Source organism: Neoarius graeffei, chromosome 12 (assembly GCF_027579695.1).
Source record: "Neoarius graeffei isolate fNeoGra1 chromosome 12, fNeoGra1.pri, whole genome shotgun sequence".
Lineage (NCBI taxonomy): Eukaryota > Metazoa > Chordata > Actinopteri > Siluriformes > Ariidae > Neoarius > Neoarius graeffei.
This window is the reverse complement of record NC_083580.1, coordinates 23,431,343-23,459,170: the sequence shown is the minus strand read 5'-3', so window position 1 is coordinate 23,459,170 and position 27,828 is coordinate 23,431,343. Positions and strand designations below refer to the sequence as shown.

At 41.6% G+C, this 27,828-nt stretch overlaps 1 protein-coding gene across 5 annotated transcripts in view; it reads right to left on the bottom strand.

The window, feature by feature from the left end:
* Window positions 1–27,828, bottom strand: part of shroom3 (shroom family member 3) — a 277,424-nt gene that overhangs the window by 95,354 nt on the left and 154,242 nt on the right. The window contains exon 1 of one of the 5 annotated variants that reach the window (XM_060935702.1): window positions 3,118–3,138. The exons of the other annotated variants lie outside the window; for them this stretch is intronic. The gene's annotated coding sequence lies outside the window, so the exon portion shown is untranslated. Of the gene's footprint in view, window positions 1–3,117; window positions 3,139–27,828 lie in introns of those variants that run through there. 5 annotated transcript variants of the gene reach the window in all.

The following is a 27,828-nucleotide window of genomic DNA, read 5'->3' as shown; positions in this document are numbered from 1 at the left end:
TGTTTTCACAGACGATGGTTTTCTGAAGTGTGCCTGAGGCCATACAGTGATTTCCACTACAGACACATCTGTTTTTAATGCAGTGTCGCCTGAGGGCCTGAAGATCACAGGCATCCAATGTCAGTTTTCAGCCTTGTCTCTTGCGTACAGAGATTTCTCCAGATTCTCTGAATCTTTTAAATTATATTATGCATGGTAGTTGTTGCATTCTGTTTTTATCCCCCGCTGGCTGAAAGGCCTGAAGGGGGATTACGTCATGGCTCCGGCTGGCCACCCGCCCGACCGCCCCAGGAAAGGTGCTCACCTTCTGAAATCAACTCCTCTCATAATTTTTGGAGGAATTTCATGAAACTTGGCAGGATTCTTTGTTATATGTCAGTAATATGCATATTGCAATTTTGTTAAATTCGGTCACATTTTACCAGAGTTCCAGCCCTTGATTAACAAAATTATACTTTGATAGTTTCATGAGTGTTTTCGTTCTGAAATCAACTCCTCTCACAATTTTTTAGGAATTTAACCAAACTTGGCAAAACACATTGTTGTATGTCGGTAGTACGCATATTGTTATTTTGTTCAATTCGGTGGCATTTTACCAGAGTTCCAGCCCTTGATTAACAACCTTGTACTTTTACAATTTCATGAAGGTGTGCTCGCCTTCTAACATCAATTCCTCTCACAATTTTTGGACAAATTTCTCGAAGCTTGGCAAAAGGCCTTGTTATATGACGGTAATACGCATATTGCGATTTAATTTCGTTTGTGAAAATTTTACCAGAGTTTTGACCCTTGATTAAATAACTTGTACTCTGACAGTTTCATGAGGCTGTACGTTCGTCTGAAATCAACTTCTCTCACAGTTTGTGGAGGAATTTCACCAAACTTGGCAAAAGGCTTTGTTATATGACAGTTATATGTATATTGACATTTCGTTTAATTTGGGCAAATTTTACCAGAGTTATGCCCTTGATTAGTAACAAAGTTGTACTTTGGCAATTTTATCAAGGTGTGCATGCTTTCTGAAATCAACTTCTCTCACAATTTTTATCATCCCTCGTTGGCCGAAAGGCCTGAAGGGGGATTATGTCGTGACGATGTCTGTCCGTCCCGGGAAGGGCACTCACATTCTGAAATCAACTCCTCTCACAATTTTTGGAGGAATTTCACAAAACTTGACAGGATTCTCTGTTATATGTCACTAATACGCATATTGCAATTTCGTTCAATTCAGTCGCATTTTTCCAGAGTTATGGCATAGTTGCCAGCAGGGGATATTGTACTCTCAGAGCACTCTTGTTATTTATGTTTTACATAGCATCCCAACTTTTTGGAAATGCGGTTGTAGTAGTAAGCACTGTGGGCCATTTCAATATAATCTTTTTTCTAAGCAGGACATGTGTTTGACACTACATAGGGTCGGGGCCACACCAGTTGCGTCGTGTGTGCATGGTGGTTGCAGAATATCTTGATTTTCATTTTGGTGCCCATGTTAACAGGTTAGAGCAGCCACACAGCCTGCACGAGACGCGTCCCTCGGCATGGCTTGAGCGTTACTGCAGTGGCGTGTATTCTAGAGTTTGGGCGTGGTGGCTATTTTTCACGTGGGAGGTCAGCAAAAATAGACAGTGAAAAGATCTGTTGATAGTCATACTGACATCATATCTGCAATATTACATAAGTGACACCTTTCACTATAGTTTCAGGGTCTCGGCTATACATCACAGACATGAAAAAATGAAGAGTTTGGTTCCAAAACGCGATAAATCCACTGTGATAAACATGAGAAGAAGAAAAAAGTATTTTCTTTCGCAAAAAAATTGGTAGCATGAAAACCACCATCTTCTGTTTGAAACTTTACTATAACACTATGAGGCTGTAAAAGATTAAAAATGCAAATCTAGATTCTGATTTTTAAATTTTATTTAAAACAACAGATTTTTTTCCCGGGGCGGCACGGTGGTGTAGTGGTTAGCGCTGTCGCCTCACAGCAAGAAGGTCCGGGTTCGAGCCCCGTGGCCGACGAGGGCCTTTCTGTGTGGAGTTTGCATGTTCTCCCCGTGTCCCCGTGGGTTTCCTCCAGGTACTCCGGTTTCCCCCACAGTCCAAAGACATGCAGGTTAGGTTAACTGGTGACTCTAAATTGACCGTAGGTGTGAATGTGAGTGTGAATGGTTGTCTGTGTCTATGTGTCAGCCCTGTGATGACCTGGCGACTTGTCCAGGGTGTACCCCGCCTTTCGCCCGTAGTCAGCTGGGATAGGCTCCGGCTTGCCTGCGACCCTGTAGAACAGGATAAAGCGGCTAGAGATAATGAGATGAGATGAGATATTTGCATTATAATATATACATTATTTTATATTTTTAAAATATTTTGTATAATTTTATAATATAGTATTTATATTTGAAGAGTTTGGTTCCAAAACACAATAAGTGCCATTTTGAGAAAAAGTCAAGCATTTGATCGCTATTCAAAGTTCCAGAATCACTTTTATGCAAAACGCGATATCCACCACGTTTCTCTGCATTTTATATCCCCTTTCTTTCCAGACCGTGACAAACGGCACTGCTTTTCTGCAGAACACAATATCTCCGCTTGACCAATCACAGCGCACTGCACACCGCACAGCGATGTAAAATGTCTGAAAGCGATGGCGATTTTGAAGTAGGAACTCTCCAAATTGAATATCGAGAGGTGAAACCATATATGTATGAACCTATGGCCGTTGCGAAGCAATCGGTGAATGTGGCTCAGTGGTTTGACCGTGCGGCCTCGGAATCGGACAGCGACTCGGCTGACTCTGATCGCGGTGACCCCGGACCTCAACAAGACTCGCGCCCAAACGATTTATCCTGGTAGTTATGATAAATTCCTACTTTCGTCGTAATACTAAATAAGAGCCCTTTTGAAGAATAATTAAACAGCCCTCCCTAGCGGATATAGGGAACGATTACTGGACAGTGCGCCGGTAGGCCACATTAGCCTGCCATCCGCGGCATTAGACTATTTATAGCCTACTCTAAGCGAGGAAATATCCCTTTGTCTCATTTCCACAATGATTGTAGAGGATCCCTCAGGATTCTTGACTTGTCAATTGCAAGCAAAGGTAAAAATGTTTACCTCCAATCTTCTTTTTGCTTGAGCGTTGCTGCTCTCTTTCTTCATTGACTGCTTGATTTTGTTCCACACGCAAAATCCACTCTCTCCGCCTCGTGTCCTCTTCCGGAAAAAGCCAATCCACTCTCTCTGCCTCTTCTACTCTCTCGGAAAGAGGTAAAAACTTCTTCCTGAACCGGTCCCGTTGTTACAGTTCACTGCACAACAATAAGTCATGGTTTTTCTTTGGAAATTCCTGAACGCACGTCTGCACTCAAGCCGAACGGCAATGCAAGTAAATGGACGTGGACTCAACTCAAGCGGTTTGGGTCATGAAACTTGCCTAACAGAAATTCGCCACGATCTGCACTAACTTATTTTAATTATTACTTATTAAACAATACTTCTTGGGACCAGAAGAAAATTACAGAGGTTTTTTTTAACATATAAAAGTTTCAAATGTGCATAAATTGAAAACCGTTGCCTATGATTTTTAATAGTCAGGGAGCATATGTAACCTACTTTGCAAAATTTGCCAAGTCTGGTTTCTCAGTATTAACCCTTTATTTGCATCCCAAACAAATTATTTTTACTTGTTGTAATGTCAGCAATCACCATTTTCACCAAAAACGGAAATGCTAAATATCACATGTAAAAACGTAAAAAAACCATCATATATCCGTATCACTTAAGTCCATTATAATATCTGTATTTTTTTAATTACCCGTTTACTAACTTTATGTGAATAGAAATCATATATTTACATGATATTAATCAAGTTTAAAATGAGACATTTAAGTACATAGAGAACATAAAAAGCCAGAAATATTTTACACTATTGCTACAGAACTTGAGAATATTTATAGCTTATCTACATTCCAGAACTCAGCTCACAATCTCTCATTTCAGAAATTTCTGTGATACATTTATTACTAAGCTGCTAGCAGTTTCTGGCTTTTTTTTTTTTTTTTTTTCCAAACTACATTAAGAAGGAACACTTTGCCTCAGGATTCAAACACAAAACACGAAGATAAAAGCAGTTATTGGTAACACATATTATGACCAGAAATAAAGCAGAATGAGCGTTTTCTAAGAGCAGTCATATTAAGCTACCTTCAAATGTGTCCACGTGTTTATGATGCTATGAACTCTTCATCATTTGATACTCCATATTAATGAATAAGTACAAAACGAATGATACTTCTTAGGGCTGCACAATATATCGAAAAAGTATCGATATCGCGACATCATAGTTTGCGATACACATACCGCAAAAATTACTTAAATTTTGATAAAAGGCACATTTTTCTGTGCCGTCCAATCACATTTGAATGTCAACAAGCGCCGCGGGATAACTCCGCCCCCTATTGCAAAACAAGTAAAAGCCTCGTGGTGATGGTGGAAGGTGGGAGCGGTAGCAAGTGTGGTGAGACAAACTTGTGTGAGGAGGAACTGGTTTCCAAAAAAAAAATGCACGTCTGCTATTTGGAAGTACTTTAGATTCAGGAGGGATGACATACTGCAAACTCGGGTACTTTGCAAGACATGTAAAACAGTGGTGGCAGCTACCAACGACAGGGCAGAACGGCGAGTAGAGGTAAGAAAAACATATGTTTAATTATCGTGATACATATCGATATCGAGATATTCAGTCATGTTATCGAATATCGCATATTTTTCTGATATCGTGCAGCCCTAATACTTCTAATTCGAAATATTATATTTGACATGTGCAGGTTTCAAATTTTGTTTTATAAAATCTTTTATTGGGCGGCACGGTGGTGTAGTGGTTAGCGCTGTCGCCTCACAGCAAGAAGGTCCTGGGTTCGAGCCCTGGGGCCGGCGAGGGCCTTTCTGTGCGGAGTTTGCATGTTCTCCCCGTGTCCGCGTGGGTTTCCTCCGGGTGCTCCGGTTTCCCCCACAGTCCAAAGACATGCAGGTTAGGTTAACTGGTGACTCTAAATTGACCGTAGGTGTGAATGTGAGTGTGAATGGTTGTCTGTGTCTATGTGTCAGCCCTGTGATGACCTGGCGACTTGTCCAGGGTGTACCCCGCCTTTCGCCCGTAGTCAGCTGGGATAGGCTCCAGCTTGCCTGCGACCCTGTAGAAGGATAAAGCGGCTAGAGATAATGAGATGAGAGATAATGAAAATCTTTTATTCAAATAAGGAATCACTTATCCCAGGTTTTTATTGAAGAGTTGGTAGGTGGACACGTTGTTATTAAGCATTAGCATATTAGCACAAAGCATATTTACAGGATAGGCGCAAGGACGAGGAATCTGTTGTGGTACGTGGTTGCGTATGGAGAGTGCATGGACAGATAAGCATCAGACATTAGACATTTCAGTAACTTTATAACGAACAGGTTCACTAGTTATCTACAATTTGTAAGAAAGAGTTATGTTCTTAATTATGGCAGACATCGGAGACAAGCATGCGAACATACAGATAGGCAAAGACAGACGCACAAAGAAGCGACTAACTTGCTGAAATATTTTTGCAACAAATCTCACAGAGTTATGGGACCCCAACAGAAAATCAGTCACCTTGTTAAACACTTTTTTTTCATCAATCTTGAAACAAACAGACTTTTAGATAAAGAATCTGTAGAGTAACAAACTCCTAAAAGCAAAAAGTTATGTCGGTTGAATAGACTGAGCAGCACGCCACCTCTGAGGTTCGAACTGATCCCACTCAGTAGTTTAGGTCCTTTTAGGGTTAAAGGGCATATTCTGGACCAATTTCGTTTTTTTTTTTTTATATGAAAGTATGTCCCTTTACACACTCATCCAGAAGGGTAATTTTGCACAAGGCCATCTGTCTACAGCAGAAAAATATAAAATAACAAAACGCGTCTGGAAAAATCCCAAGGGAGTCTGTAGCCAGATTCGTGACGTCACCTGCGGAAGCGCCAGCAGGCTGCGCAAGCTTTGCACGGTTTCAGTGCGCAGCCTGTGTAGACCAAGTTTAGCAGCTAGCAATTTTGCATTGAAATATGGAATTGTCACCTGAGTGCAATGTTACTTCACCTTCGGATGAAGAATATAATGAGATGTCAGAATTATTTCTTACCCTGGCAACAGTCAGCTTGTGAATTGCTGATTTTCTTGGTCTTTTTCTCGGCTCTGCTTTGGTCCTCGGCTTCCGGGTGCCTCGCACAAAGCGCTCCCATTTCTCTTTCATTGTCCGGTCTTTTGGGAAACGATGAGTACTAATCCCATCAAGATTGGTGTTGCTACACCCTCCTACGATACATCTGTTAACCATTTTAATAATTACGTGATAACGTTGAAGAAATTTGCAGAAAACCACCAGGTCGTTTTCTCATAAACAAACCAGCGCTGACGTAGGATTCAGAGGGAGGCGTCCCGCACACGACGTCACGAAAATCAATGTTTCCCGGGAAATCCAAATGCCAAGTTTTTTCAGAGGCGGACCAATTCGCCTCAAATGGCTTGATTTCAACTGAATTTTTCTGGTATTGCGCAAGGTAAAAAAAATTGCAGAGAATGCGGCAGATATTTGACCAAAGTTTAATATAAAGTAGGAGAATTACATTGATCTTGCTCCTGAATTTACCCGTGATATGCACTTTAAATGGGTATCTAATGTATGAACAATGCTTTTGACCTGAGTAAAAAGGTTGTGTGCCACAAATAACACCTACCGTATTATGGATATAATAATTGCATATTAATGATGTAATACTTTTATACCAACTTCCTATATGTGGTTTCAGGGCTCTTTTTATGCGCAAAGTTCCCCTGCATAATTAACTATGAAACAGCAGCCTACAAACATTACAACAAGTCCAGATTTATGAATTTATATCTGAACTTGTATATTATTACCAAAAATAAGACTTGGCAAATTTTGCAAAGGAGCCTCCAAATATAAAAACAAATACCGCCTGACTATAAGACGTTTAGGGAATGAAGACACCCGGTGACGACGCGTTTCAGGTGGTATTTTGTCCCATTCTTCCTGTAAACTGATCTAAAGCTGTGCAAAATTTGGCATTTTCATTTCAAAATTCACCACACATTCTCTGTTGGAGACAGAGGACAGACTCCCTCTCCTTCCACAGCCATGCCTTTGTAATGTGGGCAGAATGTGGTTTTGCATTGTCTTGTTGAAATCTCCCTGGAAAAGATGTCGTCCTGAAGGCAGCATATGTTGCTCCAAAATCTCAGTGTACTTTTCTGCATTAATGCTGCCATCACAGAAGTGTCAGTTACTTTTCCCAAGGGCACGGACACAACCCCATACCATGACAGACCCTGACTTTTGGACTTCTTGCTCTGGATGGTCCTTTTTGTATTTCGTCCAGAGCCCATGTAATGGTCCGTCCCAGACGCCTCCAAGCCCAGAGAGGTCGACAGCACTTCTGGACACAGTTAACATAAGGCTTCCTTTTTGCACAGTAAAGTTTTAACTGGCATTTGTGGCTGTAACTCCGTATTGCAGAGCTCGACCAAGGTTTGCCAAAGTAATCCCGAGCCCATGTGGTTATATCAGCTGTACGGTAGATGAATGATTGTTCTTGATGCAGTGCCGTCTGAGGGATCAGAGATCGTGGGTGTTCAGCTTAGGCTTGTGCCCTTTATGTACCGAAATCTCCAGATTCCTTGAATCATTTGATGATATTATGCACTGTAGAGGGTAAAATATCCAAATCCCTTTCTGTCTCTCTTTGAGGAACAATGTTTTTAAACATCTCAATAATTTTCTCATGCATTTGTTGATAAACTGGAGCTCTTCAACCCATCTTTACTCCTTGAAAATTAGGCCTTTCTTGGATATGGATTTCGCACCAAATCATGATGTGTTTCACATCACCTCATTATTTAATTCTTTTACCTCATTACTAGCCCTAAATTGCCCCGTCCCAATTTTTTTTTAAAGAATGTGTTACAAGCCTGAAACGCAGGAATGGATGTTAGGTTGACGTGGGGCGGCCTTGGGCTGAGGTGCCCTTGAGCAAGGTACCGAACCCCTGACTGCTCCCCGGGCGCTCTGGTGTGGCTGCCCACTAGGGCTGGGTATCACCAGATACCTCACGATACGATACTATGGCGATATTTTGCCCACGATAACGATAATATCACGGTACAGCGATTCTGCGATAATCGATATATTGCAAGAAATTTCAACCACATCACAATATCTGTGTCACTGAAGAAAATCAGAATTTATTGACCACTGTAAAATTACATTTCACATACATAACTACACACTCTTGCCAGACATATATTTGTCTCTATTCCACTGCTGGCAAAACCAAGAGTTGCTTCACTACAACATACAGAAAATTCCCATTTCTGTGCTAGTATTATCAACTTTTCTGTAAGCATGGACACATCAGTGCTGCTTAACAAGCAGAATCAAATTGTTTTATGAAAACTTAAAACTTGCACTGCAGACTGCACATACATTTCAGTGCTAACACTAATATCAATTTGTTCTTTGTAAACTTGAGAACATATACCGGAGAACATTTAACTTGTGCTTATTTTGCAGGAACAACACACTGTCTGAAACACATTGAAAAGTGCAGTGGGCATCTTAATTGGAGCATCTTAATTTAATTGGAGCGAAACAGGTTTTGCAAAGTGCATTCTCTTTGTCCGGCTCACTGTTTTTTTTTCTCCTTTCCTTTGGAATCCAAAGTGCCTCCAAACATCTGCCTTAAAGTTCGGCGGCGTCTCTAGGTTTATGTTAACAGCCATGCTTGCCTGTTTTTTTTCCTCACTGCAACCGCCGGGGAAAAAAGAGAAGACGAAGAGTGCCTTGCAGTGAGGTAGCGGCGCAGTGAGGTAGTGGCACAGCGACACCTCGCGGAGCGGAGGTGCGGAAGTCATACTGGATTTACAACCCGTCTGAAACATGATTTTATTATTTGAAAAAATATCGATATTCAAATTTTGAGTATCGATATTGAATCGGAAGACAAAGTATCGCGATATATCGCCGTATCGATATTTTTGCACACCCCTACTGCCCACTGCTCTGAGTGTGCGCGTGTGTTCACTGCTTCAGATGGGTTAAATGCAGAGGATGAATTTCACTGTCCTTGAAGTGTGCATGTGACGAATAAAGGTTTCTTCTTCTTCTCATATTAACAAATGAAATGAAGCTGACCAGACAAAACATGAAATATCTTTGGTTCATTCTGTCTGCAATGAAATACAAGTCAAAGTAAATTTAGAAATCACTGCTTTCTTTTTTTATTTGCAGTTTTCATACCACCCTGACTTTTTTCCTGATTTGGGGTTGCATGTTAAAGGGCAAAACAAAATGTTTTCTTTGAGTTGGAGAACAGGACTTTGAACTGGACTTTTGATTTTGTGCACGTGTTTGAGAGAGAGAGAGAGAGAGAAATCATTTCCAGAAAAGCCCCCCCCCCCCCCCAAGACTGATAAAATAATTAGCAGGAAAGCATCCAGGGAGCAGATACAGTTTAACATGGGTTACAACCCACTCGTGCAGGTGAATGCTATTCGTGATCATGTCTACACTATCTTAAACAGAACACGTGTTACAGGAAAAGAATCAACAATATGGTGGTGTGATTCGATGTGTAGCAGCAGCATACTTTCAAACCACATATAATTACACTTTATGTTGTGGAACATCAGTGAGACAAACTACTTCCTGTTATTACTTACATTTATAGCAACTATAAACAACCATCCATTACATTAATGCCATTTATCCAGAGCGACGTACAACATACCCAGAGCAGCCTGGGGAGCAGTTAGGGTTTGGTGCCTTGCTCAAGGGTACGTCAGCCATTCCTGCTGGTCCAGGGAATTAAACCAGAGACCTTTTGGTCCCAAAGCTGCTTCTCTAACCATTAGGTCATGGCTTCCGTCCCCTTTTTCATCCCCTCATTAGCCTTTTTTCTCTCCCCATGTTAATAAGACACAGAAAACTAGACTGCATTTCCGCAGAGAAAATGCAAAGTGTGCTTGCTGAGCTAACAGCTAAAATCCTGATTCATATATCAGTAATCTCATCTCATCTCATCTCATTATCTCTAGCCGCTTTATCCTGTTCTACAGGGTTGCAGGCAAGCTGGAGCCTATCCCAGCTGACTACGGGCGAAAGGCGGGGTACACCCTGGACAAGTCACCAGGTCATCACAGGGCCGACACATAGACACAGACAACCATTCACACTCACATTCACACCTACGGTCAATTTAGAGTCACCAGTTAACCTAACCTGCATGTCTTTGGACTGTGGGGGAAACCGGAGCACCCAGAGGAAACCCACGCGGACACGGGGAGAACATGCAAACTCCACACAGAAAGGCCCTCGCCGGCCACGGGGCTCGAACCCGGACCTTCTTGCTGTGAGGCGACAGCGCTAACCACTACACCACCGTGCCGCCCCTATATCAGTAATATCACTTGTAAAATATCTGAACACTTATACCGTCATTCTGTGCACACTGTATACTTTATATTTATTTAACTATTCCATACTTGACTTACTTGGATTACTTTGCACTATGCACCTATTTTTGTTGTTGTTGTTTGCTTGTTTGTTTGTTTTTGTGTATGCACTTTTTTTAATCTATTTTGTACTATGAGAGCTAAGTGAACTGGAGTCAAATTCCTCGTGTCTGTCCACATACCTGGCAATTAAAGTGTTTCTGATTCTGATTCTGAGCTGTAGCAGAACAGCTATCATGCTATCATGCTAAAAGCTACCATGCCAACATGCTAACAGTTAGCATACTAACATGCTAAAAGCTAGCATGTTAACATGTTAATGCTAACATGCTAATAGATAACATGCTAATAGATATGCTAACAGCTAGCATTCTAACATGCTAATGATTAACATGCTATTTGTTAAAATTCTAACACTTTAAGGCTAATATGCGGACAGCTATCATGCTAACAGCTAACAGGCTAACATGCTAATGGCTAGTATGTTAACTTTTAGCATGCTAACATGCTGAGGGTGACATGCTAACAGCTAACATGCTAACTCTGCATGCTACCATGCTAATCCTAACATGTTAACAGCTCTCATGATAACATGCTAATGGTGAACATGCTAACAACTCGCGAGCTAACAGCAGGCATGATATTGTAATGGGTAACATGCTAACAGCTAGCATGGTAACACGTGAATGCTTATATGCTAATTGCTATCGTGTGTGCGTGTAAGTATTCCTAATAAAGTGGCCATTGAGTTGAAGTTGATTTGTTGTCAAAGTCTCAGATGAGCAGATCCTTGCCAAATGCATCATCACCTATGGGGGAAGGGAGGAACGACTCAGTCAAGCTTCCACTGATTAGCGGCAAAATGGAGAAAAAATGGACGGATGAAAGGCAAGACAAAGACGAGTGCGGGTCAGAACCGATATCATGTGTGTGATGGTGATTTGGCCTGAGGTGCCATATGAAGTTTGGTGGATGTGTGGTGAAGTGTTACTGAGCAAAACTCCATTCATTTGAATGGGGCCAAAAATCAATGGAAGCCTATGGAGGTAAAAAGAGATGCATGAAAATCAAGGAAAAGACGAGTGCAGGTCTCAGATGAGGGGATGGATCTGTGCGGGGACTTGGCCTGAGGCATCAAGTGAAGTTTCTTGAAGTTTGGTCACTTGGCTAAAAAAAAAAAATTGATGGAGAGTGAAAGTTTTTCTCCTGAAAAACCATTCATTTTTCACCATTCATTTTCAATGGGGCCAAAAATCAATGCAAGCCTATAGAGGAAAAAGGGATGAGCAAAAAGAAAGGAAAAATATGAGTGCGGGTCAGAACCGATTGCATGAATGTGTCGGGGGAGTTGGCCTGAAGTATCACATGAGGTTTGGTGCATCTGCAATGGAGCGTGTCCAAGTAGGACGATTCGATTCATGAGCCCTATTCATTCTCTATGGGAAAGAACCAAAAGAAAAACGACAAGAACAAGAGAACGGGCGCATTGATCCAAAAGCTGTATACAAGCACACTACACCACTTCGGGCCAGACGTCTCAGAGTTGGAATGGTGTCTCTATCTCGAACGCCCTAGGAGGAGGAGTGGATCCAAAAAACATGTCGGAATAAGGCAGAATAAGTAAACGTAAGAAGAACAATAGTGTGCTTGCCAAAGGCAAGCACACTAACTACATTTTTCTCGTTTTAACAAGAAACCATAACGCACACGTAAACCACAAACCAAGTCCTCTGTCCTGAAGACTTTTCCTTGTTAAAAAACTTCCTGGTGTTTACAACATGCTGACACTGAAAAATCCTTCCTTAAAGGATATGGGACATGAAACATAAAAGCACGCTATATCAGTTTCTTTCCATTAAAAATATGAATTAATTGCATCAACAAATACAAAATCATCTATTAAATTCAGCAAAATCGTTATATTCGTGATGATTATATGGCATTTCTGCTCGACTTCCGATATGCATTTTTTGCAACCGGAAGAGCCGCTGTCACGTGATCATACGTAACAAAAACTTTCGGGCACAGCACAAGCGGGTAGATGAATGGAGAAGTGGATGACAAGAAAATTGTTTTATAGTCTTTAAAGTACATTGGACATCATACATTGGACATCATGGTGTATTGTGCTGCTTATGGTTGCAATAATTCCAATGGGAAATGCCCTGGAGTAAGTTTTTTTGCATTCCCCAAGGACCCGAAGCTGAGGAAAGTGTGGGCTCACCTGCGCATGCGCAGTAGGCTTGGTAGGACAACTTTACAGAACACCTGTTGAAAAAAACTTTGCACCTACTTTTTCCCACAAACTGTTCGGACCATTTCACTGAGGATTCTTTTAACATTAATACTCAGGTACTGAGCGATATTAATTCATGAAACAGGAAACAGGAAGCATAAGGATGAGAAAAAAAAAACAGTTTAAATCGGGAAGCCGTGCACACCTGCGCCAGGCTGCACAAATGCGCGCAGCTTCCCGACCCAAACCGCCTCTCTCTCATCCTTACACTTCATGCCTCATGCTCCATGAACCAACATCGCTATTTTTTTTTTTTTTTTTTTTAAATCGGATCTGCGCGATTCAGCCGTGAAAAAGGCGGCATCCGCCGAAAGGCGCGCTGTTTGCATCCCTGCACGGAGGCCAGGGGACAGGGCAGGAATATTTTTGTTGATATGAGTGATCCGGTGTGATTTCGCGACCCCCCTGTTGAAGACCTCTGCGCTAAGCGACTGAAAGCCGAGCTAAGGATTAGTATTATAATTTTGGGTGTATCAATTATTATCATAATTCTGACTCGTTTCACCATTTTGAATGTTTTCATCTCGGACTCTGGAAGCATTGTATCTCAATCAATCTCGAAAAATATCAGCAAAAAAAAAACTAGCTTGCAACGGACTTTAGCTAGATCTATGATGAACTTTCAATGTATGATACAAAAATAATACTTCTTTCAACAGATCATTAGCCTTTGAGCAGAATTGTTTTTAACTTACCAGGAAGTGTTATCGAGCCGACCGCTTTCAGTTTCATGGGGACTGAATGAACTCTCACTCTCAGAATCATCTGACCCGTCAGAGTAAAGACAAGATCCATGTTCATGTGAATTTCCAGCTATCGGTTCAAATTGATAGGGTCTAACTTCACATCTCTGTGAAACATCAGGAATGTCACTGTCGATGGTGTCCATTTCGGTAACCTGTTTACATTAGATTCCCAAGCGCTGGCTCCTTGGAAAGTTTTTGTGACGTCACGGGTCACGTGACCACCTAGCTCATTAACGAATCCTTGTTTTACGCTGATGTATAAAAAAACTTGAATAATGTGATGATTTTCACATTTTTGACGCCCTGCAGTGATTTAGATGGCATTTCTTATGTCCTTTATACATAATTATGCCCAGGTAAAAATCCATGTCCCATATCCTTTAAATGTACAACCCCGATTCCAAAAAAGTTGGGACAAAGTACAAATTGTAAATAAAAACAGAATGCAATAATTTACAAATCTCAAAAACTGATATTGTATTCACAATAGAACATAGACAACATATCAAATGTTGAAAGTGAGACATTTTGAAATTTCATGCCAAATATTGGCTCATTTGAAATTTCATGACAGCAATACATCTCAAAAAAGTTGGAACAGGGGCAATAAGAGGCTGGAAAAGTTAAAGGTACAAAAAAGAAACAGCTGGAGGACCAAATTGCAACTCATTAGGTCAATTGGCAATAGGTCATTAACATGACTGGGTATAAAAAGAGGATCTTGGAGTGGCAGCGGCTCTCAGAAGTAAAGATGGGAAGAGGATCACCAATCCCCCTAATTCTGCGCCGACAAATAGTGGAGCAGTATCAGAAAGGAGTTCGACAGTGTAAAATTGCAAAGAGTTTGAACACATCATCATCTACAGTGCATAATATCATCAAAAGATTCAGAGAATCTGGAAGAATCTCTGTGCGTAAGGGTCAAGGCCGGAAAACCATACTGGGTGCCCATGATCTTCGGGCCCTTAGACGGCACTGCATCACATACAGGCATGCTTCTGTATTGGAAATCACAAAATGGGCTCAGGAATATTTCCAGAGAACATCATCTGTGAACACAATTCACCGTGCCATCCGCCGTTGCCAGCTAAAACTCTATAGTTCAAAGAAGAAGCCGTATCTAAACATGATCCAGAAGCGCAGACGTCTTCTCTGGGCCAAGGCTCATTTAAAATGGACTGTGGCAAAGTGGAAAACTGTTCTGTGGTCAGACGAATCAAAATTTGAAGTTCTTTATGGAAATCAGGGACGCCGTGTCATTCGGACTAAAGAGGAGAAGGACGACCCAAGTTGTTATCAGCGTTCAGTTCAGAAGCCTGCATCTCTGATGGTATGGGGTTGCATTAGTGCGTGTGGCATGGGCAGCTTACACATCTGGAAAGACACCATCAATGCTGAAAGGTATATCCAGGTTCTCGAGCAACATATGCTCCCCTCCAGACGACGTCTTTTTCAGGGAAGACCTTGCATTTTCCAACATGACAATGCCAAACCAATACAATACAAATACAATTGCCCCATGGGGATAAATAAAGTTCTAACTAACTAAACCACATACTGCATCAATTACAGCATCATGGCTGTGTAGAAGAAGGGTCCGGGTACTGAACTGGCCAGCCTGCAGTCCAGATCTTTCACCCATAGAAAACATTTGGTGCATCATAAAACGGAAGATACGACAAAAAAGACCTAAGACAGTTGAGCAACTAGAATCCTACATTAGACAAGAATGGTTTAACATTCCTATCCCTAAACTTGAGCAACTTGTCTCCTCAGTCCCCAGACGTTTACAGACTGTTGTAAAGAGAAAAGGGGATGTCTCACAGTGGTAAACATGGCCTTGTCCCAACTTTTTTGAGATGTGGTGTTGTCATGAAATTTAAAATCACCTAATTTTTCTCTTTAAATGATACATTTTCTCAGTTTAAACATTTGATATGTCATCTATGTTCTATTCTGAATAAAATACGGAATTTTGAAACTTCCACATCATTGCATTCCGTTTTTATTTACAATTTGTACTTTGTCCCAACTTTTTTGGAATTGGGGTTGTAGGTTTTTCTCCATACAAATCCCTGTCAATGAGCTGTTACTACAGAAACAAAACTGTTCTAACGCATACATTAACATAACCCTGTAACTTGCCTTTCAGCCAACACTACTGTCAGAGCTACTGTTCTAGAAAATGAATGAACACCTTCTGATCAATCAGATTTAAGAAGTCACCGTCAGTAGGCAAAGTCTCTAATGTCCTATTCACTTATATTATATTTGATTGATGTCTATTAGTTCAGGGACATTCCTGAGTTAAATTTACTTAGTGTTATCAACACACACACACACACACACACACACACACACACACACACACACACACACACACACACCACCTTGCTACCACTTCTTAAGGTAATTAGGTCCAAAGTGCTGTGAGAGAGTTATAAAACTGAATCATATCACGTATTTATCTCTACGAACTCTAGAAAGCTATTTCCTCAGTCCAGATAAATAATAAATGTTCCAAGTTCCTTTTGTAAAACCATTAAACCTCACCTATCATGGTGACATGGCATTCACTTTTATGAAGCATCTTACATTTAGTTAACATTAACGGCACTCAACACATACTTCATCCTTCTCAGAGTCTAAAGGCCATACAGTTCACAGCCAAAAAAGCACAATCCATTGCTAAGTACTCACGCACACCTACTTAATATATATATTTTTAAAAAGATAGAGGATTTTGATAAAATGTTACAGGCAAATATGCAAGATTGTGTTTAAAAAAAAAAAAAACCTTGGCCCCTGCACTCGTCTTTCACCCAAAAGACTGAAATGCACACAAGTGAAATTCTAAATCGGCTCTCAAGTGGTGATATCGTAAATAAATTCATAACTCTTTCTCTCTTTGCTTTCAAACAGCAACTCACTAAACTATTGTTGTGTGAAGTGTTTATTATTATTATTATTATTATTCATTGTATTATTTTATAGGGAAGCCATGACCTAAAGGTTAGAGAAGCAGCTTTGGGACCAAAGTGTTGCCGGTTTGATTCCCTGGACCAGCAGGAATGGTTGAAGTACCCTGAAACAAGACACCTAACCCTCAACTGCTCCCCAGACTACCCACTGCTGTGGATATGTCAGGGTACTGTTGTACATCGCTCTAGATAAGAGTGTCTGCAAAATGCCTGTAATGTAATGTAATTATTTTATAGTTGTGTGAAGCATACATGCAAATCAGGACCCTTTACAGTTTAAGAGTGTTATTCTGATCTCAGGATTTCCCCTATGATTATATTGGGGGGGGAACGACACAGTTGAAGTGTTTAAGGTCCTTTTAAAGTCCAAGGGAAAAAAAAAAAAACAGGCATGCCAGCACTAGGACCTTGTGGAAAGAACACCTGCTCAAAAACAGGAGAGCATACAGGCACTAGGACCATGCAGAAACATCCCCCGCTCAAGCTGCCGGTTCCCAATCTGCTTCACTCTCCTCTTGTGCACTCAAAAACGATTCAAATGATTCGATTCAAACAATAGTTAGCAATGTCAGAACCCCCTAAGCAGCAAAAGATGGAGGACATCGACTTTTTTTTTCTAAAAAAAGAATGGGAGTGATGTCTTCAGCAGTGTTGTTGTCGCGTCACAAAACCTTGAGTCCGAGTCCAGGCTCGAGTTCCCAGTCTTCAAGTACGAGTCAAGTCCAAGGTATTAAAGAAAATTTTGAGCTGAGTTGAGTCCACTACTGATCTGAGTCGAGTCCGATACAAGCCCCGCTATCAACAGAGCAATGAACATAGCGTGTCACTCACTTCTCTGGGTGGAGTCTTGCCAAATAACGGTTGAATTTCGAGGTCGTCCCTGTCGTCTCCTCGATAGTTCTTCTACACATGGAACACACAGCAGTGCATTTTTTCCCACTGCACGAGAAGTCTGTATAAGCAAAGCGGACAATCCTAGGGGCTTCTCTCCAGGCATTTTAGCGCCATTAACGTTAGTTTGCTCCTGAACATGACGTATGAACAGGTGAATGTGCATTCTCTGGCACAAAATTAGCATAAAAATTAGGGCTGGGAATATTAACGCGTTAATCGCGATTAGATTAATGTAAATTGTGATCGCGAATATTTTTTTTAATCGCGATCAGAGTTTACCAGCATTTTCCGCACTTCTACCATCCACATGCAGCTCCTCTGGTTGTATTAATTAAACTCATTTTCGGTTAAACGCGCTATTTCGAGTTTGCTAGTCTTTTGTTCCTTCTACGCATCCGTAGGCAGCTCGAGCGGAAGCGTGTGGTTTCCATCGAGTCGTTGGCATTGGCATGGAAGGACACGCTGTTGTCTTCAGTTTAGTCCTCTTTTGTGATGGATAAGCAACGGTTTTCTGGACCTCTGAATGGTTTGTTTGAATTTAAAAAACATCCAGACGGACAAGTCGACAAGACGAGAGTAAAATGCACCCTGTGTCAAGCAGTAGCCAGTCATTCATTCTTAATACTTGTTTTCCTTTCTCTACACTCTTTTTGAAATAAAAAAGGCCAAAAGATAAATTCTGCTTTTTTCTCTGTCTTCATTTTATTCCAATTTAAGACACAATGGTCAGAAATACTTTGCATTGTGGGTTTAACTTTAGATTCGAACGGTCTTACTGCAAAATATCAATTTTACACATGCAAAGTAAATCAAGATTAATCACGATTAACTATGAAATTTCTGAGATTAGTTGCGATCAAGAAAATTAATCTTTTGACAGCCCTAATAAAAATTAATGTAGATATAAATATCTTATGCCAAATTATTATGACGTGTTACAAAAAATATAGAAAAAAGTCCGAGTCCTCGTCTCCAATTTGAGTCCGAATGCAGTTAATGTACGAGTTCGAGTCATCAGTGCTCAAGTCCAAGTCAAGTCACGAGTCCTTAAAATTAGGGCAGGAGTCAGACTCGAGTACCACAAGCCTGGACTTCGGACACACTATATTAAGTAAGCTAATGCTATGCTACGAATATTCATAGTGAGATCATGTTAGAATAGGATATCACTTTGTAAACATCTTCAAGTTAGCTAGTCATAGAAAATGACTTATTTTTTACGTTATTTCAAACGGGCACAGTCAGTCTACTACTAGGCCCGTAACGGTACATGTATTCGTACCGGACCGTTGGAAAACAGACCTTCGGTACGGTACAGTGCTGTACCGAACGAGTACAGTCAGTTTATATGCGTTTTTATATGCTGCCACTACATCTGGCTCTTTAATATTCATGAGGATACCTGTACGTGATTGGAGTAGTAAAGGGAAGACTTTTTAATATTTATAAAGAAACTCGTTCGTGATTCGTGCTCTTGTGACCATGTGGAGGTCACTTCGCACGGCGAACCAATCAGACAAGCCTTTCCCAACCACTCTTCAAAAAACTTTAGCGAGGTGCCGGCTTGTGCTGTATCAGAGAATGGTGTATCTGATTTGACATTATGGCTACTGCTAGCGACCAACCGGAGCTAGAAGATCCTCCCCTGTCGTTAAAATCTCCCGTTTGGGAACACTTTGGTTTCCCAGTGAAATACTGCAATGGAGAAAGACAAGAGGACAAAACAAAGGCGGTATGTCGACACTGTTTTATTGGGGTTGGCTATTTTTCAGGCAACACGTCAAACATGCTAACTCACCTGAAACGGCACCACCCAAGTGTTAAGATTACCGCGACAAGGGAAAAAAAAAAAAACGTAGTGCAAACGCAGCTGACTTCTGCATTCAAGCACCCTCTCCCTGGCAATTCAGATCGGGCTAAAGCCATAACAGCATCCATTGGCGTCTTTATAGCATCGGATCTAAGACCGTATTCAGTTGTTGAGAATGCTGGATTTAAACACATGTTAAAGGTGACTGAACCACGCTATCAAGTCCCCAGTCGTCCACATTTCAGCCAGAAAGTCATTCCAGACCTTTATGAACAAACCAAAGCTACTGTCGTCGAAGACTTATCAAAAGCATGTGCGATAGCACTCACAACTGATGGATGGACATCCAGAGCTAACGAGAGCTATATAACAGTGACTGCCCATCACATCACCCCTGAGTGGAAGATCGCTAGCCACGTCCTGCAAACAAGGGCTATGTACGAACAACACACCAGCGCAAACCTAGCAGAGGGACTGAGGCTACGTTTACACTAGACCGTATCTGTCTTGTTTTCTTCGCGGATGCACTGTCCGTTTACATTAACCCCCCTGAAAAAGCGGGGAAACGGGAATCCGCCAGCGTCCACGTATTCAATCTAGATCGTATCAGCTCCGGTGCTGTGTAAACATTGAGAATACGCGAATACGCTGTGCTGAGCTCTAGCTGGCGTCTCATTGGACAACGTCACTGTGACATCCACCTTCCTGATTCGCTGGCGTTGGTCATGTGACGCGACTGCTGAAAAACGGCGCAGACTTCCGCCTTGTATCACCTTTCATTAAAGAGTATAAAAGTATGAAAATACTGCAAATACTGATGCAAATACTGCCCATTTTGTAGTTATGATTGTCTTTAGGCTTGCCATCCTTCCACTTGCAAGTAATAAGTGATATGCGCTGGGATCTCACACACAGCGGCTCAGTCCCGAATCGTGGCTTGTTCACTTGACTCGCGCGCTCTGTGAGCTGCGCAGGGCCGGAGTGCACACCCTCCAGAGGGCACTTGCTGTTCAGGGCGGAGTGATTTGGAGCGCAGGATGCCTGCGGAGCCGAGCGTATCCGCGTATTGGTGTTGCTGTGTGCACGGCTAACGGTTTTAGTGTAAACGCGAATCGTTTTAAGAACGTTAATCTGATGATCCGCTGATTCGACGTAATGTAAACGTAGCCTGAAAGAGACCGCGTTGGAGTGGAAATCGGAGAGGCCAGGAACAACAATTGCCGTCACAACAGACAACGCCCGGAATATAATAAATGCCGTGATTGAAGCTGGAATGAGCCCCCAAATTGGGTGTTTCGCACACACCATTAATCTCGCCTCTCAGAAAGCAACAGGTCTCAACCAAATAGCCAGACTGCTAGGTAAAGTGAGACGCGTCGTGTCTTTCTTTCACCGTAGCCCAACAGCTGCACACATACTAGAGCGCAAACAAGAGATGCTTAGTCTGGCGAAACACTGTCTTATTCAGGACGTGACCACCCGATGGAATTCAGGTTATGATATGCTTGAAAGATACCTGGAGCAACAGGCAGCAGTCTACGCGGCACTGACAGAACAGGCTCTGAAGAAAAAGGAAATCAGCACCTTGTCTGACCAAGAGGTGAAAATGGCTGAGGAAGTAATTGTCGTCCTGAAGCCATTAAAGACTCTCACAACACTCATAAGCACCGAAGCTACACCTTCAGCATCCATGATCCTGCCCCTCAAAGCCACAGTTCTCCACTCTATGGAGCCAAATGATGGGGACAGCGCCACAGTGACCCAAGTCAAGGCTGCCATCAGGGAAAACCTGGAGGACAGGTACTCCTCTTGTCAAGACTTCCTCCACAAATGCACAGCACTTGACCCAAGGTTTAAACCTCTTCCTCATGTGGATGATGCCTGCCGTGACAGGATCTACAACAGCCTCATCACCGAGATTGTGGCCATGGAAGAAGAGGTATTGTAATAATAATAATAATAATAATAATGATGATGATGATGATGGGCGGCACGGTGGTGTAGTGGTTAGCACTGTCGCCTCACAGCAAGAAGGTCCTGGGTTCGAGCCCCGGGGCCGGCGAGGGCCTTTCTGTGTGGAGTTTGCATGTTCTCCCCGTGTCCGCGTGGGTTTCCTCCGGGTGCTCCGGTTTCCCCCACAGTCCAAAGACATGCAGGTTAGGTTAACCGGTGACTCTAAATTGACCGTAGGTGTGAATGTGAGTGTGAATGGTTGTCTGTGTCTATGTGTCAGCCCTGTGATGACCTGGCGACTTGTCCAGGGTGTACCCCGCCTTTCGCCCGTAGTCAGCTGGGATAGGCTCCAGCTTGCCTGCGACCCTGTAGAAGGATAAAGCGGCTAGAGATAATGAGATGAGATGAGATGATGATGATAATAATATGTGCATAAAATACCTTTCACAATTTTTTAAACAAATACTTGCTAAGTTTATTTGTATTAAAAATATTTGTACTTTTATTTATTTTACAGCATGAGGAGGCCAAAGGGACAGCAGCAGCCGCTTCATCCGCACACACAGGACACCCAGAGGCATCTGAGTCACCTCCTCCAGTCAAGAGGTCAGCGATGGCCGAACTGTTTGGTGAGCTCTTCCAGACTCAGGTAAGAGACAAGGATACTTTGCAGCTGGTCAAAGAAGAGGTTGCTGCATACAAGGCGGTGAGCAGTATCTCAGTAGACTCAGACCCACTTCGATGGTGGAAGACCAATGAGCCCATATATCCCCTCGTTGCCAAGCTGGCAAAGCGCTACCTTGCCATTCCTGCTACCTCGGTCCCTAGCGAGAGGGTATTTTCAACCGCTGGGGACATTGTAACTGCCAGCAGATCTGCCCTCACAGCGGACAATGTGGACAAACTTATTTTCCTCGCAAAAAATATGAAGATGGAATAAAATTGCTTACTGGAATACTGGAACTGAGTGCTGCACTTTACATGTTGAAAACTTTTGTTTACTGTTTAAAAGGAATTCATTATTTTTAATTTCAAACATTGGTTAATCATTTGAGAATATTTCATTTAATTTACTGGTACCAAGCAGCACTTTGAATTTATTTACTGTTTCTTTTTGTATATTGACAATTTTGTGGTTTAATAAACAATGTGCTGAGGAAGAAAATGGTTTTGCATTTTGTTCCCATACTGTACCAAAAATGAACCGAACCGTGACCTCAAAACCGAGGTACGTACCGAACCGTGATTTTTGTATACCGTTACACCCCTATCTACTACTGTACTTCTTCACTCAACACATAAATCAAAGTAACAATAGATGGCGGAGAGTGGAGTGAAAAATTACAGAAAGAAGAAATAAGCTCTCCGACTTTCTCATGAGAATTATAAATCAATTGGAACTATACATGGTTCATATGCCATTTTGATCTCTTAATACTTGTGAAAAAAAGATTTGTCAAAGAAATGTTCTATTGGAAAACTAATTGTTGTAAAATAATTCTGTTGTAAAAACAAACAAACAAACAAACAAACAAAAAAAAGAGTTCTCGTGTATATTTTATATACCGTAAAATACCAAATAATAGCCGAGTTCCAATTAACCGCCGAGTTCCCTTTAACGGCCGGGTGTACGCGTGTGTTGTGACAAATAAAGGCCGGTTCCGAATACTCACCGGGGTCTAAAAAAAAAAGCGTCCGAACGTTCTATCTAGAATCTTGAGGCCCAGCACTTTTCTGGTGTTTAAACGATTTTGCATTGCATAGTTTTCTACCGAAACAATATGAATGAATGAATGAATGAATGAATGAATGAAATTATTTCTATAATACTGTTTACAACATTTTGTTACGTGATAATAAACATGCCATTTCAATGTTATAATCTTGGTCTACCGTAATATTTCTTGAGGAATGCAACTCCGTAACTTTTGACAGATGTCTTAGCCACCCCTTTGGGTATACCCAACGAAAGCCAGCGTGTGCGGTGACATTGAGGACTGCGGGTTTCCAAGGTTGGACTGCTGCTTCTGTTAAACGACCTAAATTGCCGAATGCATGCGTCAAAGCACACACTGAGTTTTATTAAAGACCTTATACCATTTCACTTGCCCTTACCCATTCGGATCTGGAAGACGCTTTACAAAAAAGGTGAGAGCGTTCTAACATGCATTTCAGTCTGCTCGCGGCCAATCTAATCCAAGGGGCCTTTTCAACAAGTAATCTGTCGTGCAAGTTGGGCAGAAGCACGCGTCAGGCAGGCAACATGTAGGCCTACAAGTCAGTAACCTATTCAACTAACTTTCATCCGAACTTTAAGTTTTCTACGGGGTCGAGCCACCGTACCAACTCACTCGGGGAATAGGCTCATATCCGCCAAATAGGGAGACGTCTTGGAGAGAAACGTGATGCAAGATGACAGTATGTAGCCACTGCAGGTCACTTATTTTTCAGCATAAGAAAAAACCCTTTGGTTTGACACTTCGCACCCTAATTATGTTGCTTCAACGTCGCGCCCTCCATGCAATTTCAGATTGACAGACATCGCGAAGCGCAAAGGGTGGAGGCTGCATGGGTGAGGGTGGTAGCAAGTGACCATAACTTTGCAGAGTAATTAAATCACAGTGCTGCGCACAGACAATGTTGTGGTTTCTTGATTATTTTGTAAAGCATGCGCTTAACTAGTCATTAACAGGAAAAGGTGTGTGATTTATCCTTTATCCACCCCGACTGTGCCATGCGAAGATGCATTCTGCGTCTTCAGAATTCCCCGAAGTCGGCACCGTGCTATCTGTAATCTAACTCTAAACAAACTGTAAGTTATACTGGTTAAAAGTAGGCCTATCTGAGAATGATTTTTCCCCGTTTTGAGGTAGATTTTGGGGAAGGTGTTTGTGAAGAAGGAATTAATCGCCTGTTCCAAATAGCCGCCTAGTCTCTAATACGCGCCGGGTCTCTTACGTGATTGAGACAAATAATCGCCCGGGCTATTATTTGGTATTTTACGGTATACACTACCATTCAAAAGTTTGGGGTCACCCACACAATTTTGTGTTTTCCATGAAAAGTCACACTTTTATTTACCACCATAAGTTGTAAAATGAATAGAAAATATAGTCAAGACATTTTTCTGGCCATTTTGAGCATTTAATCGACCCCACAAATGTGATGCTCCAGAAACTCAATCTGCTCAAAGGAAGGTCAGTTTTATAGCTTCTCTAAAGAGCTCAACTGTTTTCAGCCGTGCTAACATGATTGTACAAGGGTTTTCTAATCATCCATTAGCCTTCTGAGGCAATGAGCAAACACATTGTACCATTAGAACCAGGGCTTTGAACCAGAATTTTTTTCCTATTGGTTCGTTCCGAACAGAAACGGAATTTTAACGTTTCCGGTTTTGGGTTCCACCATTAAATAGACGTTCCCGAACCGGTTAGAACAAAAAAATTTCGTTCCCGGAACGGTTAATTACGTTCCCTGTCAGCTGTTTAACAAATGGCTATAAAGTTATGTCTCTGTCTCATCTAGCTTAAGCCAAATGTAGGCTAATTCTATTACAACCTTCATTAAATAAGACAAGAAATAATTCAAAACAATTATTATTTCAAATGTTGGCGATTTGGATTCTCAGTATGTCTTCCCATCTACACAAACAGAAAAAGTGCCAAAAATGAAAGAGAATTCGTTTAGTGTGTTACCAAAGGCTAGTCAGGCCCTATAGAGGGCTACCGCATGACGTCACTGCGCCGCGAGATTTTGTTAGGCGCCATATTGGAAGACCAAGTACACATCTATGCAAGTACATACATACATAAAACAAACTACACCTGAAATGTAGCCAGGGCCGGTTCTGCCCTAATCTGGACCCGGGTGCAACATCGCGCAACCCCCCCCCCAAAAAAAACACCAGTCTAAATCAGGACAACCATCACATAAATAACTATAAACATTTTATATCAACTATTTTAACTAAATGGGCTATAATCAATAAGCCTGCAGGCAGCCACGGCGGGCTGCCTCAGAAAAGTGACCATTCAATGACACAACTGAAAGCCTGCAGCCACGGCGGGCTGCCTTAAAAAGTAACCATTTGTCCTACCTTAAAACTCGTTTTGCATTTTCTGCCTCCTTTTTTGTATTTTCGACCCTCCGTTTATTTTCTTTCCTTTTCTGAAAACCCGATTTGTGTCCAGACATTTTGTTCTGCTACCAACGAACTAACTCGTCAGGTCTCGTCTCTCGAGCCCGCGATGATTCCCGTGGGAAGGGCAACAATTGATACATTTTTACAAACAGCCAATAGGTTAACAGGGTAATCTTTGAGTGTATGTGTTAGTCCAAGTGAATGTGCTACATATAAGTTAGTGACAACTCTACCCAAAGAGTTGAATTGATGAGACAAGATAGAAAGAAAATCTGAACGTACCGGTAGTGTAACTCTTTCCCTTTGGACGCATAATAGAACCTCCCATTGCTAGGGCTACACATGGAGTAATGCATATTTGCATAAAAGAAAACAAACTTCCACACAAGTTATAATTTTATTGAACTGTGAAACTGTGGCCCATAACCTCTTAACAGCTACACAGATTTGCACTAAACCTTGTGTGTCAACACTTTACATTAGGTACAAGATCTGATTACATTTTGTCGGCCAACACTTTCAAGATGGCCAACCTTTTGTTTGTGGAATAATCTTTTGAACAGGTGAACAGATTTGCACAAAAAAGCTTATGTGCTTAGGTACATCAACTCATTACATTTAGATCAGGTCAAATGGCAAACACGAACCCACACACACACGCACCAGGCGCACGCACACATGGGTGCACACACACCCTAAAGATACAAAACACACATAACCCAAGCCCTATTTTGGCAGTCTCTCAACACATTGCCAAGTTTGCTTAAGATAGTCATTTGCACCAGTCCTGTAGTGGTGAAGGCCCGTGGGCAGAGTCAACACCTTCCTCCCAGAGATCAGTGTTTTAGAGGGTTAATCTTAATCATTTGAACAGTTCAACAGATTTGTTCATCACATTTTGGATGCCTCAAATGGCGCGCGCACACACCGCACCAGGCGCGAGCACACACAACGCACCAGGCGCGAGCACACACACACACACACAACGCACCACATGTGCCTCAGTTGTTTGACCTTTTCTTCGATCAACTTTTCAATGAACGCCTCTCGCCGATTGCCATCTACCGCCTTTAGCCAGTCTTTAAAATCAGGTTCCTCCAGCCAGAGGTCTGAAAATTTGCATTTCCCCATTGTTTAATTCTCGTGCAGATGTCGCCAGTCGGGTCAACAGATAGATTCGACTAGAGCCGTATAAACAAAGTCAGTCTCGTACTAAACAATCTCTGGTATAAATTTATACTAGATTCGACCGTTATTGGAATTCAATGCGCATGCACCACCAACTCTTCACTGCGGTCCTCCTCGATACATAAAAATAAATTCGTCATATGTAGTAATTTATGGATATTATGGCATGCAGGTTAATTAAACGAATTAGAAAACACATAGGCCCAGTTGGATGAGGGTCAAAAAAATTTACTACCACGTAAGATTACGTTTACTACCTTTTACTACTTTTTACTGGCCATAATTTAGCCTATTTTAATTAACTACCTTTTAAAACCCCGCGGGAACCCTGCTATCACTTTAAAGGTCAAAATTGTTTTAGTGTGACACAAACAATAATTAAGATGAAAAAACAGAAATCTGGAGTGTGCATATTTATTCACCCCCTTTCATATGAAACCCCTAAATAAGAGCCGCTCCAATCAATTCACTTCATAAGTCACATAATTAGTTGATTAAGATCCACCTGTGTGCAATTAAAGTGTCACATGATGTCTGTATAAATCAACCTGTTCTGGAAGGACCCTGACTCTGCAACACTACTAAGCAAGCAACATGAAAACCAAGGAGCCTCCAAACAGGTCAGAGACAAAGTTGTGGAGAAGTATAGATCAGGGTTGGGTTATCAATTATTGTTTGTATCACAATAAAACAATTTTGACCTTTAAAAGTTGTAGGCATGTTGTGTAAATCAAATGGTGCTAACCCCCCCAAAAAATCCATTTTAATTCCAGCTTGTAATGCGACAAAACAGGACAAACACCAAGGGGGATGAATACTTTTGCAGGACACCGTATGCCCACAGAACTGCTGCTCACTAGATTTTTTTTTTTTTTTCTTTGCACCATTTTGTATAAACTCTGGAGACTGGCGGGTGTGAAAATCACAGGAGATCAGCAGTTTCTGAAATACTCAAACGCAACCATCTGGCACCACAAATAGGCCATGGTCAAAGTTGCTGAGATCACTTTTTTTTTTTTTTTCCCAGTTTGATGTGAACATTAACTGAAGCTCTTGGCTGAACTGCTGCCACGTGACAGACTAATCGGATAACTGCAAGAAGGAGCAAGTGGACAGGTGTTCCTAATAAAGTGGTCAGTAAGTATAATTCTCTATCCTGAATGTCACAAAAACAAATGACGTAAGCGGAATAAAACACTTTCAGGCTTGCTTTTATTGGAAATTATTCAGCTTCAGGGTGGTAACAGTAACTCCACTCCACATG